The sequence below is a fragment of the Silurus aristotelis genome, assembly GCF_946808225.1.
Source record: "Silurus aristotelis genome assembly, chromosome: 6".
Classification (NCBI taxonomy): Eukaryota; Metazoa; Chordata; class Actinopteri; order Siluriformes; family Siluridae; genus Silurus; species Silurus aristotelis.
The window spans coordinates 26,954,974-26,971,934 of NC_139579.1; the positions used below are offsets into that span (position 1 = coordinate 26,954,974).

Below are 16,961 nucleotides of genomic sequence, written 5' to 3' on the forward strand. Positions count from 1 at the left end.
CTGACGGTGGAGTTCTCTAGGACCAGGAACCGGATCTTTTCGCGATGGAAGAGCCCCACTTGTAATGTGACCACCGGTGTGCAGTACTTCACACATCCCCTACCCAAAGGGCGTCCCTGGATAGTTTGGACCGCTAGGTCCTGGGAGCCCCTCTCTCTGGGGAGGCGTAGTCGGTCGAGGCAGCTCTGGGAGATGAAGTTCCCTGCCGAGCCGGAGTCGACTAAAGCATGTACAGAAATGGAGAGAGCAGGGGTTAGAAGCGATACATTGAGGTTGGATAACGGCGAAATGTCAGAAGGAAAGTCCACCGTACTCACCGCAGCACGAGCAGGGCGTGTGGGACACCGATTGACGTTGTGGCCCGGAACACCGCAGTACAGACACCTCCCCGCGGCCCGGCGGGGGTCTCTCTCTCTCCTGGACAGTCCTTGAGAACCCAGCTGCATGGGTTCAGCATCAGGTGCAGCTGGGCCGCGTGGAGCTTCAGACGGAGACGGAGCTGGGTGACCCACAGCCAGGCGTTGAGAGAGCCCAATGGATTTCTGGATGAAGCTCTCCAACCCCACTGAATCCTCCAGATATGCCATTGCCTGTCTCAGCTCTGTATTTAATCCCAGCCGATACACACTGAGCAGTGCCGTCTCGTTCCAGCCACTAGATGCCGCCAGAGTGCGGAAACGGAGGCTGTAGTCCACCACGCTGTCGTTCCCCTGACACAATCCGAGCAGCTGATCGGCCGTGGTTCAAACTCCGGAGGCGGCGACAAACACTTCCCGGAAGTGCGCGGTGAATCGAGCGTAGAATTGCACAACCGGGCCAGCATCATTCCATAGCGATTGCACCTACGCTAGCGCTCTCCCGGAGAGGAGGGAGATGAAGAACGTGATCTTCGACCGCTCAGTGGGAAATCTTTGAGGTTGCATCTCAATATACAGGTTCACCTGTGGTAAGAAGCCGCGGCATTCTGAAGCGTCCCCGGAGAAATTCGTCGGAAGCGCCATGGGACTGGCGGTGGATGCGGGAGGATTTTGCCGTGCCGCCGTGGAGGGAAAAGCCGCACGGAGCGCGGCATTTAGGTCCCGTACCGGATCGGTCCGTTATTCTGTCAGGCGCGAGCAAATGAAGCGAGAGCCAAATGACCCAAAAAAAGCAGGATTCAATGAAGAGAAACACGCAGTGAACACACTCATAGGGTCCAACAGGAACAATAACGGACGCCTGTGTGTTGGGAGTGAAGGGTTTAAGTAGGCAGGTGGTAAATGAGAGCCAGGTGTGCCGCATTAGTAAGCCGGTGATGAGCTCCGGACGGGCGGGGCGCGCACAGGCGAGGAAGCAGGGAGCTCCCTGACAGTAATACTGTACAGTATTTGACTAAATACATAGTTTAAAATCCAATTCTTAATGTTCCTGAACATTCGGTCCCGCTGAGGATTCCTGAGAATTTTAATATAATCCGCAACTTGCTGTTAGATGTGTGTGTGTGTGTGTGTGTGTGTGTGTGTGTGTGTGTGTGTGTGTGTGTGTGTGTGTGTGTGTGTGTGATTTTTAATGTTATCCTTTCCTTTTTTTATTATAATTAGTTTTTTTTCTCTTTTTATGTAGAAGTTCCAAAAATTTATAAAGACACAAAAATAAAAAAATAAAAAAATAAATCCAGCAGTAATATAAATGAAATGTGGTCAAATTTACATTCAATAAAATACATACATGATGCCACGGACAATTTTCAGCAGTTTTTTTTATTCTTGTTCTTGTTACTTTTGCACAATTTTGCAGTGATTCTGGAGCTTATCCCTGTGAAAACATAAATGTACTCTGTGCACTCTGTACAGTACACACATACTGAAACACTCCCTTTCACTAATATTGGCAGCCTTGATAAATATAAGCAAACAATGATACATTTGTGTAATATACGTTAGCACACTATTGTTGTGAATTTATGTTGAAAAACAATTAAGAGGTTTAACAATAAAGACGATTATTCAGAGCTTTCTTTGCTAGTTATTATTTACAATACCAGCGTTAGTGAAGGGCGCTCTACACTGACACCTCACAATCCTCAAACTAGCACTTTGAAAATGTAATACTGAAATGCTTTTAGCCAGAAATGCATTTGAACTTTTTCAATAGGTTGATTGTGTGTTAGTGTGTTAAACTATACTGTAGGCCACTGAAAACTCCTTTCAGATCTCGAAACTGTTTTTCTCTGCACTTTGTCTCTATGGAAGTTTCAGGAGATTTGTACACCTCTTGTACAAACTTTTAATTCAACTTGTCCCAGAGCAGCTCAATTGGGTTAAAGCCAGGTCACTGGGCAGCAATTTCATTACAGACATCACTGCCCCCTTCCTCCCTAAATATCTCCCACACAGCTTAGATGTGTGCACTTGGGGATGTTAAAAAACAGCATTTTCTGAAGAAATAACTTGTCATGTCGTCACTAATAATGCAATGATCTTGCTCAGTCAATCACTATTGATCATTAGAATACTAATTATGCTTAAACGTGTTAATCAACAAACCTTGTTAGGAATTTAGATGTTTGGTGCTCGAAAGCTAATGCTAATGACAGCAAATTTGACATTTAATCAACACTCCCCTCGTAGGTGTCGCTGCAGGGAATAAAACATTTATTAAATTGTCATTTTGAATACTTGGCTGCAAGTCCAATTTAACTATGAATTCACGTTTTTTCATGCTTGGTGGTCTTCAGCTCTTGTGAAATTGTCTTCTCACCGTTAACTTTGTGCTTATTTGACTATTATAGTGTAAATTAATTTGCAGTTGTGGTTACAGAAAAGTTAGCTGCCATAGTGAGGTGAAAGGAAAAATGAGAACAAGGGAATAGAGAAAAGAGAAGACCGTTGTAAACTAAAGGTTTGCATAATAACTGAGCATGATTGATCTAGTGCTTGACAAAATATATGTAGGCTCATTAACCACTTCCTGAAACTTTTTTTTTCTCACTCTCATCTGTATACTGTAGATTTGAACCTAAAAACTGCTCTACAAAATGTGGAGGCAGGGAAACATAGACCATTGGACCTGGACCATGAATCACAGTGATAAACATGGTCGTGCAATGAAACGTGCAATGAAAAGTGAGGCTATATACGAGTGCTAATCACTAGCAAATCTGAATTTAGTGGGTGATGGGAAGTGTAATCTGTGCATAACTTGTGATCATTCTGATAAATAGGTCTTTTTCTCATCCCAGACTTCCTTATACTTATACTAAACCAAACTTTAAACACACATCGTATTGTTTGACTTTATTGTAGAAGATATTGTATGTAATTTATAATCCAGATATCTGCTTCAGCCTGAAGTCCTGTCAGTTCTCTTCTGAGTTTGGTTCCTCTTCCTCCAGTCATCCCAGGAAGTTTTTCCTTAACACTGTCGCCTCTGGCTTGCTCATTAGGGATCTAAATCATCAACTTTTCGATGCATATTTTTGACAGTCCTACATTCTCAAGGTTGTGTTTTCGCTGATGTTAATCCAGATCACAAAAAAGATTGTGTTTCACACATATTCAAACTCGATTTAACACCAATACATTTCGTCTGTAGGGGAGGTATTAAATGTTGATTTAATGTCAGTTTTCTGTCTCAGAGGCACTTGAAGTGTCAGTCATCAAAGAAAAATCGCATGAAATCCTAACATGGCTGCATACCTCGATGCTCTGAGTGTTCCATAAATTATTAATTCTCTGAGCTGGTGAGCAACGCTATTGTACAATGTCAGTCTGTTTGCTCGGTCCTTTTGTATTCATTGGGCACTCAATGCTAAGCAAACACGCTGATATGCCTGTGAAAATGATATTAGGTCATTTGTATGCGTTTGGCGCCGTGTCTGCATGGCTGCCCAAATCACTCTACAATAGATGCCAAACATAGAGAACTGGAAGTGGGAGCAGGGCTTGTGCAGTGACTGAGCATGCCGTAATTTCTCTGATAATAGTGTTTCTTCTAACTACCTTTACCAGGCTGACATGCCAAAAAAAAAATGCAGCGTTTCAGCAAGCAGAACAAATCAGAAATGCTCTCTGATTTTTAAAATTGTCAGAGCTGCTTCAATAACTGCAGCAATAACACTTTCTTTTTGTTTCCTCTTTTTTTTTTTTTTTTTTTTTTTTTTAGAAATGTCCTAAAGTCCTTTTTTTGTTTTTAGAGCAAATCTTAAATACAATCTTCATTACTGAAATTGTCACTCTGATTATTTCTGTTCCATTACAACAAAACTTAATGAAGCATTCACCCGGTAATATTTGCATATTAATCTTCCTAATGCGATCTTCAGGTGTTCTAGATTTCATTTTAAATGGATTTTTTTGTTGTTGTTTAAACTCCTATCATTGACATTGTCCACAGTGCCATTAGTTGTGTTACTGAAAGTTAGCCTTTGCTCTATTTCTACTCAAAGCGATCATTGCAGAAGTGCTTCAATCCTTTAACCAGCTACAATATCTAAAGCTATCATTTACAAACAAAAATATCACAGGCAACACCATTACAGTGTCAGGATTATGCCAAGTGGCATGGACTATGCTACCCATCAGCCACTGCACCTGAATGAACTATGCCTCTTGTCACTATTCTCTTGGTCTTAGTTTAATTTTCTTACTTAAATTTTCTCTTGGTTTTAGTAAAATGTTTTTAGTCCTAAAAATAATACATTCAGTTAAAACCCCTGTATACAAGTTAAATAATATTACATCTGCTACAGAACTTCCTCCAGTAGTGGGCCGTGCATTTGGTACCTGGACCTTCAGTGGGGACTTACCCGACTTAATCCACCATTAAATACCACCACTATCACGTCGCAATTATAGAAACCATTATTACTATACAAACACACAATATAACAAGCCGTGGCATTACAGAGAGAGAAACATTTTACATATAGAGGGTGAATAATATTTTACTAAAACTCCAAATCTCTACACTACCACCGCAACTGTGCCATGTACATCATCTCGAGCAGTTCAGAAACAATATTTGTCTAATAACATGACAAAAACATGCTCACCAGAGATGCATACTCATAATTTGCACCGGTCTTTAAAGGCTGTAAACCAGTGGTTCCGCTCATATTCACTGGTCTGGAAGTGGCAAACAAACCCTTTCCATGGCTGAGACAAACTAGCTAGCTTTAGGGTTGGCCGACCTCTCCTCACGATGTCTAGCTTTTCTTGAAAATTTATTTTTAAGTATGTCCGAGACCAAATAAATTTTTCTTCCTCCGTAGGCATAAAAAAGTCTAACTCAGATGTATAAATGTGTGTAGAGCTACAGACGTGTTTTGCCAGTCAAACTTGGCTGTAACAGTTTCCCTCTGACCAACCAATCAGAGGATGGAAAAATGCTGACACTATTCAGCCCCGTGAAGAGAATATAAGATCTGAATGGTTAAAAAACAGATCCATTGATATTATTCTCTTTGGTAAAAAGGCCAGCACTACAGACTTTGAAGGTCCTGGGCAGATTAGATTGACATGGCAGCACATAGAGGCTGAAATCTGATTGGATAAAAAATCTAACATTCACAGAATAAACTGTTGGGAATAAATAATACAATTACATAAAACAAATATTAGAATTTAGGTTGTAAATGTAGGTCAGTGTTTCTGATAGTGTTTAGGCCAGCAGAGAAGGCTTTGCTGGCCCTGACCACCCATCACTGACTTCCTTATTTTATCTCAAATGATGGCTAGAACCAGGAAAATAAATGTGATAAGTTGATAACATGGCTTTAAAAAGAAAATTGAAAGATATCTCTTTCAATTGTTCTCTGAGATAATTTTTTTTTCATGGTTCTAATTAAATTTTCAATGTTTCTACAGTACATTTATTCAAATCTTAAAATGTTTAAAAACTTTTCAATTCCTAAAGGATGTTAAGTTTTAGTTATATTCTTTTGTCCTTCTTGACTGAAACTTGGTTGTGAATGCTCCTTTTGTTTTAATTTGCACTTTATATTTTAAAGCACTTTGTTAATGGCTCGTTATAAAAGGTGCTATATAAGTACATCTTTGATTAATCAGTCGATCGATTGATTGCTTATTTAAGAAAATATCTGCACCTGTATACACTCCAGTTTTTTCTTTACATGACACAAACTTCATCTAATAGATCAGGGACGAGTCTCAAACATAACTTGTGAAACTGTACTGTACAGTTGCATTGCATTCTTTAAATCCAACATTTGCTGTTTCCACTACTACTGTAATTCTACTACTACAACTACTTTTATTATTACTACTACCACTACTTCTATTACTATATTAACCTGATGCACCATATAATGAGGGCATCATCATTAAAATAGAAATACATTATACATTACCAGTTCCAAGGAAAAGTTACATCCTTGCAAGTGGAAATATTTTGAGTACAGTTAGTATTTCCTGTAATAGAATTATCTTAAACAAATAGATAAAAAATATTATCTACTCTTATTTCTAGCTGTATGTTTCCACCCTTCAAACATAAAAAGGATTTTCCTATCTTCCAATAGCAAAAGAAAATAGTTTTGAAATTAATAGAAGCATTTAAAATCATTTGAATAATCAATAAAACATGACTATATTTAATTAATTTTTTTAATTCGTACTTAATCAAAATAATTAATAATAATTACAAAAATCCATGCAAGCAGATAATAAAATCTCTTTTTTTTAGGTACAAAACTTTGCTTGGTTTGAAACACTGCACATCGTAAAACCACTTAGGAACCACTGCATCATATCCTGAAGGGTAGTAATGAAGAAAATGTCAGAAAGCCTCTTCAGAACCTGAAGAGAAAGACACTAATAAAGGGATGATAAATGACAAAGAAAGAATAGATTCTGTTGAAGATCATTGTACTGAGAGTTATTTCTCTGCATTTCTTATTCTTATTAGAAAACCAAAATGATTTGGCACATATAAATCTGCAATGGTTATTTACATTCACAGTATCTATAACTGCAGTGTACAGTATTTCATTTATGTTTCCTGTATGATCCATAGACAATAAACATCGCTAGAAAATGCTATTACATTTTTTTGTTGTTGTAATTTTAGAAGCTAAAAGAGATTAATGTTTGTTGTAGATAGACTACTGTAATTTCCGGACTATTAAGCGCACCCATATATAAGCCGCATCCACTGAATTTTACAAAGATTTATATTTTGAACATAAATAAGCCGCACCTGTCTATAAGCCTGTCTATAAGCTGTCCACACTAAAACTAATGAACTTTACACAGGTTTTAACGAAAGACAGTGTCTGTTACACGGTGTAATGGGTAAAATATGTTGTGGCTCCTTTTAGAGCAAAGCGGCATTTTGGGAATAGCCTGCCGCCGCATTTTTTCCGGTATTACTGCATGTGTGCAAGGCCGAGGAATATGTCCTTATTATTTTCTGATGCTCATTTCTAAGTTTCTTTGACTAACCCGTAACGCTGTTGCCTAATAAAATAAAAAAGCACAAGTTTTGGAAACCTGTCTGTGCTTATATGATTTCTGTTGCAACTGGAGTTGAGTGAGCGGCAGATCAAATGTCAGAGGAACCTTATCCATATTTATGATGTGGTGCGGCTAGATTTAGTGGGAGCCCATCTGATTTAATATAAAGAGTTTCATTGGTTCACCTGGACCCGTTCCGCAATTTCATTATTCTAATGTTATGGGTCTCAGTTTTTTGGCTTGAAGTTTGTGAAACCGGGACAAACCCAGGAAAAATCAATAAATTAGCCGCTTCATTGTTTAAGCCACGTTCCAAGCGTGGGAAAAAATTAGTGGCTTATAGTCCGGAAAATACGGTACATTGTTCTTTGTTTTATTAAACGACTGATGCAGTTGCTCCTGTTGTGACGTCCGTGCGACTGCTAGCTTTTAAAAGCAATAGCAACAATTCTATACCAGTAAAAAAATAAGCGCCTAAAACACTAAGCACAAATATTTCATAATGAGTATGTCATAAACCCAAAAGGACATCTATGAATAGTATTTCTGTTTATTTTGGATTTGTTTCCCAAGCTGCTATCATTTCATTGTCGCAGTAGCCTAAGTTTTAAATTACAATGATAAATTGTATTGTTAAGACTCTGTCGTCTCTAATTTCAGACGCTGTTCTAGTGAGGAATTATGAGTAATGTTCTTGCAGAGCTGCTCTAATAATGTTTTGCGAGGGCAAGCCATCATGGTGCCTAGGGTGTGTTATAATCTTTTTATTGGTTCTTGTAACAATCGGTTCTGTGTGTTGTCTAATAAAGTTGTTTATTAATAATAGATGGCTCATGTGCCATTTTTCCTCTGAACTTGCACAAAAGGATTAAAAAAAGCAGAATTTACACAAGAGTCACATGTGTTTATTATGTGATTATGTATTGTTGTTCTGCATTTGTGCCAGAGTTAAATAAAATAATACCAAATAATATCAGGTACATAATATGGAGAATGGCAGTCTTATGACTTGTTAACAGTTTCGGTTTTTGATGGAGTCAGAATAAAGAAGCCCTGGTCCAGGTTATTAAGCCATCCTTCAAGAAGAAATGTCCCTGGTTTCTTGAATGATGGAGGTCTATTTCACTTTCTGCGGTACAGAGCCAGTTGTACAGTTATACAACTGTTAGATTGGGTGATAGGGAAGACTACGGACAAGTTTCGATTTTTAAATCTGTCTGCTCATGTGAGATGAGACAAGCATCACAGTGGAATTGTGTTCACGCAAGAAAAAAGTCGGAGTTTCTCTTTACTGTGCATCCATGCAGGAAATTAATCAGACCTAATGACTCCCGAAGATGACAGACCATCCTAATAAGGATCTCTGTGTTTCAACATTAATGCCATACACTGGGTCAGATAATAAGTAAGGATTAAAATAAGTCAAGAGGTACAATTCTAGAAAAGTAATTAACAGTGAGAGGGGTGGTGAGTCCTTTTAAACCACCTCAATGTGTTGATGACAGAAGATGCATATATTTTCAGCAAATAGCACCTTAGGACCCCCCTTATTAGCAGCATGCTGGCATTCCATTCCATCGATCAGACATTTTCAATCAGGTAAACAAATTATTTTATCAGATATAGCAAATCTGTTTTGATTTGTCAGGATGCTGGTGGGTTTCTGATTGTAGAGTATCGGGAATCTGAGAGTGATAGGAAAAATCAATCCGTAATTTTGCAAATTCAGAGGTTAGACAGAAGGACAACTAAAGGTTTATATATATGGTGGCGACTCGCCGATGCATCAGGCTGAACACAAATGTGGGAAACTCACATCGGGGAATAAATTGTCTTTATTGGGGGTGTTCTGGTGCCCAGGAAGCGAGAGAAGGAGTGGGGCGTTCACACCACGCTCAGATGCCTCAGGTCCTAACAGGCAGGCTGGCTTATCCCAGGTCGCAATCGGCACGTAGTGGTCAGGAAATTCCTGGAGCAAGGCCGAGTCTCCCACCTTTACATTGCATTGTGAGGGTCTAGTGGAAATTCCTCTTCTGCCTCTGCCGTCTTTGTCTCTAGTGGGAGAGGATAGGGGAGAGAAATTTCCGCCAGCGGTAGCGACGAGTCGCCACTATATATATCCTGCTATAGACCTTTCTGTTTAAGATAGAAATGTTTCATCATTGTATAAATGTAAACAGTTTCACACCTTTTGCTTTTATAGCTGCCTCCAGCTTTTTTTATAGCTTGTTTTTATTTTAGATATGGCTGCATTTGCAACTGTACTTAAAAATACCACCCTCTGTTTTTGCTTGCTACTAGCATGACAGTGAGCATTCCGCCATTCAGAGGCTAATGCAGTTATTTACTGGCATTCTTACCTCTAAGCTGTTACTGTTACGAGATGCCAAATCATTTCATCAGCCACTTAAATAATTACCTGACATTAGCTGGGATTATTTACATTCAGCTGCAAATCAGCATTCATAGGGTTGTTAATCTCTTAATTGTTGCTGGTTAATGATGGGACCCATTGGAGGGGAGGAACTGGATCCAGGACCGATCACCTTTCTTCCATTTAGCTAAATTAAAAGGGACTCATCAGAATGGCAACAAAGTTAAATTATGTTTAATTACATTAATTAGGACATAATTATACACTACCACACTATGATGCAGAGGGGTTTTTATAAGTCTGAACATTCCCTGGTTCTGCCTTAGGTAGAAGGTGTTCTGTACATTGTTATCAATCTCATCTTCCTCCAACTTATCTTCTTTGGGTTATAACTGTAACATGCATATGGGTGTAGTCAGCATATTGTTCATAAGGACTAATTCAGTAATTATAGCCATGACATAAATACAAGGTATATGAATTATTAAAACTGTAGATAAAAAAGGCCTGGCATAAACTCAGCAGAATCACTGATTTATCTTTATATATATATATATATATATATATATATATATATATATATATATATATATATATATATATATATATATATATATATATATATATATCTTGTTAATGAATATATTTAAAATGATTCCCAATAGCCTATTTTCTTCATTTCATAACGGTACTCTCAAATGCACTGCTGCAAGTAGCAAAGCCACCTGATGTAATTTTAAGCTAGCTGGTGTCCAAACACGTCTGCATTTTCTCGTCCTTTGATTCGATGATCAGAGAGCACACTAGTCAGATCTCGCAAACCGCATCTGTAGCAAACTGCAAAAGGTCAAATAAAATAGTTTGGATTTATAGAAAAGAAATAGGTTTGGTCACAGACATACTTACAATGACATTCACAAAACAGCCTTTAAAAAAAAAGCCGGACGTCGCAAGGAAAAGTCGGCCAAAACAGTTTAAAACAATTATTACGCTTTTTCATGAACCATTTTTTTAGTTTTGCATTTTTTTCCCTGTAGAATTTCCCCCACAAAAACACACAATTTGCCCTAATGTCAGATCCCCAGGTAAAAAAAAAATGCACGGAAAAGACATTTTCTAAGGTTAATATTGATGTCTAAATCAATAAATTAATAAATTGATGTCTTTTATGAGGTTAATATTGATGTCTTTGCTAGAGATGATGTATGCAGGTGAGCAGTGGTGGATACAGTTAAAGGAGACTTGTTAATTGGGTTTCTTGCTTTAGCAATTCATTCTTTAGCATTCATTCTCACTAAATGAATATATTCACTTGAATACTGCGTTTCTGTATAATATTGATGGTTTCTATAGCTGTGGCGTCATAATGATGGCAAGAGGTGGACTGATTCAGGTAGGACACCACTTAAGTAGTTATCTTGGTAGTGAACAGAAGTGGGCAGAATATTAAAAAAAAATCAATTATATATATATACAGTGGGTACGGAAAGTATTCAGACCCCCTTAAATTTTTCACTTTTTGTTATATTGCAGCCATTTGCTAAAATCATTTAAGTTCATTTCTTTTCCTCATGAATGTACACACAGCTCCCCATACTGACAGAAAAACACAGAATTGTTGACCTTTTTGCAGATTTATTAAAAAAGAAAAACTGAAATATCACATGGTCCTAAGTATTCAGACCCTTTGCTGTGACACTCATATATTTAACTCAGGTGCTCTCCATTTCTTCTGATCATCCTTGAGATGGTTCTACACCTTCATTTGAGTCCAGAAATGTTTTATTATACTGATTGGACTCGATTAGGAAAGCCACACACCTGTTTATATAAGACCTTACACATCACAATGCATGTCAGAGCAAATGAGAATCATTAAGGTCAAAGGAACTGCCTGAAGAGCTCAGAGACAGAATTGTGGCAAGGCACAGATCTGGCCAAGGTTCCAAAAAAATTTCTGCTGCACTTAAGGTTCCTTAGAGCACAGTGGCCCCCATAATTCTCAAATGGAAGACGTTTGGGACGACGAGAACCATTCCTAGAGCTGGCCGACCGGCCAAACTGAGCTATCGGGGGAGAAGAGCCTTGGTGAGAGAGGTAAAAAAGAACCCAAAGATCACTGTGGCTGAGCTCCAGAGATGCAGTCGGGAGATGGGAGAAAGTTGTAGAAAGTCAACCATTACTGCAGCCCTTCACCAGTGGGGCTTTATAGCAGAGTGGCCCGACGAAAGCCTCTCCTCAGTGCAGGACACATGAAAACCCGCATGGAGTTCTCCAAGATGGTGAGAAATAAGATTCTCTGGTCTGATGAGACCAAGATAGAACTTTTTGGCCTTAATTCTAAGCAGTATGTGTGGAGAAAACCAGGCACTGCTCATCACCTGTCCAGTACAGTCTCAACAATGAAGCATGGTGGTGGCAGCATCATGCTGTGGGGGTGTTTTTCAGCTGCAGGGACAGGACGACTGGTTGCAATCAAGGGAAAGATGAATGCGGCCAAGCACAGGGATATCCTGGACGAAAACCTTCTCCAGAGTGCTTTGGACCTCAGACTGGGCTGAAGGTTTACCTTCCAACAAGACAATGAACCTAAGCACACAGCTAAAATAACGATGGAGTGGCTTCACAACAACTCTGTGACTGTTCTTGAATGGCCCAGCCAGAGCCCTGACTTAAACCCAATTGAGCATCTCTGGAGAGTCAAGTCAAGTCAAGTCAAGTTTATTTGTATAGCGCTTTTCACAACAGACATTGTCTCAAAGCAGCTTTACAGAAAACAACAGTGAAGGTGAATGGTGTGCGTTTGTCCCTGATGAGCAGCCGTGGCGACAGTGGCAAGGAAAAACTCCCTTAGATGATATGAGGAAGAAACCTTGAGAGGAACCAGACTCAAAGGGGAACCCATCCTCATATGGGTGACATCAAAAGTTTGGTCATAAATCTTTCAACAATACAGAACAATTTGTGATCATCATAGATCCAGCATCAGCTTCTCCATGCCAGGGCCTTTAAACACTCGGCATCTACTTCTCCATGATCATCCATAGGTCCATAATCTTCACGAGGTGGGACGTGACTGGAGCTGGCCAAACCTCAGGAAGCCTCGGGATGGGGAGAGAAAGAGAAGCAGTGGAGAGGAATTAGCGTAGCTGCTGTTCATGATATTAACAGCACAAGTTGATAATGTGCATGTGATCAGATGTTCTGGAGCACAAGGTTGTGATGTGATGTGTGTGATGTGTGTTATGTGTAGGCTTTGCTAAAAAGATATGTTTTTAATCTGCACTTAAACTGGGAGAGTGTATCTGAACCCCGAACACTGTCAGGAAGACTATTCCAGAGTTTAGGAGCTAAATGTGAAAATGCTCTACCGCCTTTAGTGGACTTTGCTATTCTAGGAACTACTAGAAGCCCAGAGTTTTGAGATCTCAGGGAGCGTGACGGATTGTAGCGTGTTAAGAGACTGGATAGATACATGGGAGCCAAACCATTTAGTGCTTTATAAGTGAGTAGCAGTAGTTTGTAGTCTATTCGAAACTTAATAGGAAGCCAATGTAGGGACGATAAGATTGGGGTTATATGATCGTATTTTCTTGACCTAGTAAGAACTCTTGCTGCGGCATTCTGAACTAACTGAAGCTTGTTTATTAATGATGCAGGACATCCACCTAGTAATGCATTACAGAACTAAAAATAGCTGTCCATCAACGTTTACCGTCCAACCTGACAGAACTGGAGAGGATCTGCAAGGAGGAATGGCAGAGGATCCCTGAATCCAGGTGTGAAATATTTGTTGCATCTTTCCCAAAAAGACTCCTGGCTGTATTAGATCAAAAGGGTGCTTCTACCAAATACTGAGCAAAGGGTCCGAATACTTAGGACCATGGGATATTTTAGTTTTTCTTTTTTAATAAATCTGCAACAGTGTCAACAATTCTGTGTTTTTCTGTCTATATAGGGTGCTGTGTGTACATTCATGAGGAAAAGAAATGAACTTAAATGATTTTAGCAAATGGCTGCAAAATAAAAAAGAGTGAAAAATTTAAGGGGGTCTGAATACTTTCCGTACCCACTGTATATATATATATATATATATATATATATATATATATATATATATATATATATATATATATATATATATATATATATATATATATATATATATATACAGTGGGTACGGAAAGTATTCAGACCCCCTTAAATTTTTCACTCTTTGTTAAATTGCAGCCATTTGCTAAAATCATTTAAGTTCATTCTTCTTCCTCATGAATGTACACACAGCTCCCCATATTGACAGAAAAACACAGAATTGTTGACATTGTTGCAGATTTATTAAAAAAAGAAAAACTGAAATATCACATGGTCCTAAGTATTCAGACCCTTTGCTGTGACACTCATATATTTAACTCAGGTGCTTTCCATTTCTTCTGATCATCCTTGAGATGGTTCTACACCTTCATTTGAGTCCAGCTGTGTTTGATTATACTGATTGGACTTGATTAGGAAAGCCACACACCTGTCTATATAAGACCTTTCAGATCACAATGCATGTCAGATCAAATGAGAATCATGAGGTCAAAGGAACTGCCTGAAGAGCTCAGAGACAGAATTGTGGCAAGGCACAGATCTGGCCAAGGTTACAAAAAGATTTCTGCTGCACTTAAGGTTCCTAAGAGCACAGTGGCCTCCATAATCCTCAAATGGAAGACGTTTGGGACGACCAGAACCCTTCCTAGAGCTGGCCGTCCGGCCAAACTGAGCTATCGGGGGAGAATAGCCTTGATGAGAGAGGTAAAGAAAAACCCAAAGATCACTGTGGCTGAGCTCCAGAGATGCAGTCAGGAGATGGGAGAAAGTTGTAAAAAGTCAACCATTACTGCAGCCCTCCACCAGTCGGGGCTTTATGGCAGAGTGGCCCGACGGAAGCCTCTCCTCAGTGTAAGACACATGAAAGCCTGCATGGAGTTTGCTAAAAAACACCTGAAGGACTCCAAGATGGTGAGAAATAAGATTCTCTGGTCTGATGAGACCAAAATAGAACTTTTTGGCCTTAATTCTAAGCGGTATGTGTGGAGAAAACCAGGCACTGCTCATCACCTGTCCAATACAGTCCCAACAGTGAAGCATGGTGGTGGCAGCATCATGCTGTGGGGGTGTTTTTCAGCTGCAGGGACAGGACGACTGGTTGCAATCGAGGGAAAGATGAATGTGGCCAAGTACAGGGATATCCTGGACGAAAACCTTCTCCAGAGTGCTCTGGACCTCAGACTGGGCCGAAGGTTTACCTTCCAACAAGACAATGACCCTAAGCACACAGCTAAAATAACGAAGGAGTGGCTTCACAACAACTCTGTGACTGTTCTTGAATGGCCCAGCCAGAGCCCTGACTTAAACCCAATTGAGCATCTCTGGAGAGACCTAAAAATGGCTGTCCACCAACGTTTACCATCCAACCTGACAGAACTGGAGAGGATCTGCAAGGAGGAAGGGCAGAGGATCCCCAAATCCAGGTGTGAAAGACTTGTTGCATCTTTCCCAAAAAGACTCCTGGCTGTATTAGATCAAAAGGGGGCTTCTACTAAATATTGAGCAAAGGGTCTGAATACTTAGGACCATGTGATATTTCAGTTTTTCGTTTTTGATAAATCTGCAACAATGTCAACAATTATGTGTTTTTCTGTCAGTACGGGGTGCTGTGTGTACATTCATGAGGAAGAAGAATGAACCTAAATGATTTTAGCAAATGGATGCAATATAACAGAGAGTGAAACATTTAAGGGGGTCTGAATACTTTCCGTACCCACTGTATATATATATATATATATATATATATAATCCTTGAAGTGGATTTTCCGAAAGTGGCCCTGGTACTTTAAAATAATGACTCATTACCATTTACATAAGCACAGAATATCTAATGGGGGAAAAAAGCAGCATGTTACTCATTAATAGAGTTTACATTTTGGACCAAGTAAAGGTGTTGAGGACAAAATGATTTAAACCTATGTAATTAAAAGAATGGATTTCAAAAAGCACTAGGTATGACTCAAGTCTGTGAAAGGCAGGTATTCAGAGCTTACTATTCACATAAACTATCAGGAGTTAATGGGTTATTTTCAGGAAAACTTTACCATAAAAATATGTCGTCTTGAATTTTTTTCTTATTTAACAGGCCATTTAGGGGGCGAAACATACCAGAATTTTGGCGCAGGAAAGATTTTCTCACTTATTGAGGTTACAACTTGCATAAGAGATTTCGTGTGATAAACCTGCTATAAAGCTGCTCTCAATCTCATTGTGCTGGCAACAGTATGAAGTATATATATGGAGCAAGGCAAGCAAGGCTTGAATTTTAAAGGGTTAAAGTGAGCTTCTGTATGATTCACTCAAAAACAAATGGACTTTTCTTGTTCCATCTGTCCACTAATGGCTTCCACCAGATTTTGTCCTATAATTGGAGTCATTTTTTTCTTTGAGATAATTCCCCTTTAAACAGATCTTGCTGAGGTCTTACACAGACAAATCTATGGTACTTGCAAAAAGAATCTAAAAAGAAATGATCAAAATTCCCTTATTGTTTTAGTTACCGGGTAAATCTTCTTAGTGGAAACCTTTTTTAATCTACCTGCCATCTTTTGACATCTCTAGAATTGTATCATGCTGTTAAAACTGCATTTGAGGGTTTATTTTCGCAAAGAATTTGTAGTTAAATGCATTCGGAAGTGAAACCACACACAGAAAATTTACCACACCACTGTAGCAAGCATCACGTGCTTTTTCTCATGGCTTTTGTACATTTACAGTTTTTAAAAGACATCCCTATCCAGAGCAACTTAGAACTCAGCAGGTGAGGTGCTCAAGGACCCAGAAGTGGTAGCATTGGTGGTGCTGGGATACAAACCTGTGACTTTTTAATCCAAAGTCAAATACCTTAACCACTGAGCTACCATTGGTTTGCTTTCCATACATGTGAACCTGTACTGTGTTTATCTTTCTAAATAGTCTGTTTATGTACTGTATTTTCCTCTGTTTCTTTTTTATGTGTAGTATTATCATGCTTTTTAATTGCACTCCGAATGACTTTTTTTTTTTCATTTTCATTTTTATGACAACCTGGTTGTGACTTGTGC

At 39.1% G+C, this 16,961-nt stretch overlaps 1 protein-coding gene across 1 annotated transcript in view; it reads left to right on the forward strand.

Moving 5' to 3' along the window:
• The first annotated feature begins 2,823 nt into the window (after positions 1-2,823).
• Positions 2,824-16,961, forward strand: part of LOC310727812 (CAP-Gly domain-containing linker protein 4) — a 123,488-nt gene continuing 109,350 nt past the window's right edge. The window contains exon 1 of the mRNA XM_083544642.1: positions 2,824-2,838. The gene's annotated coding sequence lies outside the window, so the exon portion shown is untranslated. The remainder of the gene's footprint in view (positions 2,839-16,961) is intronic.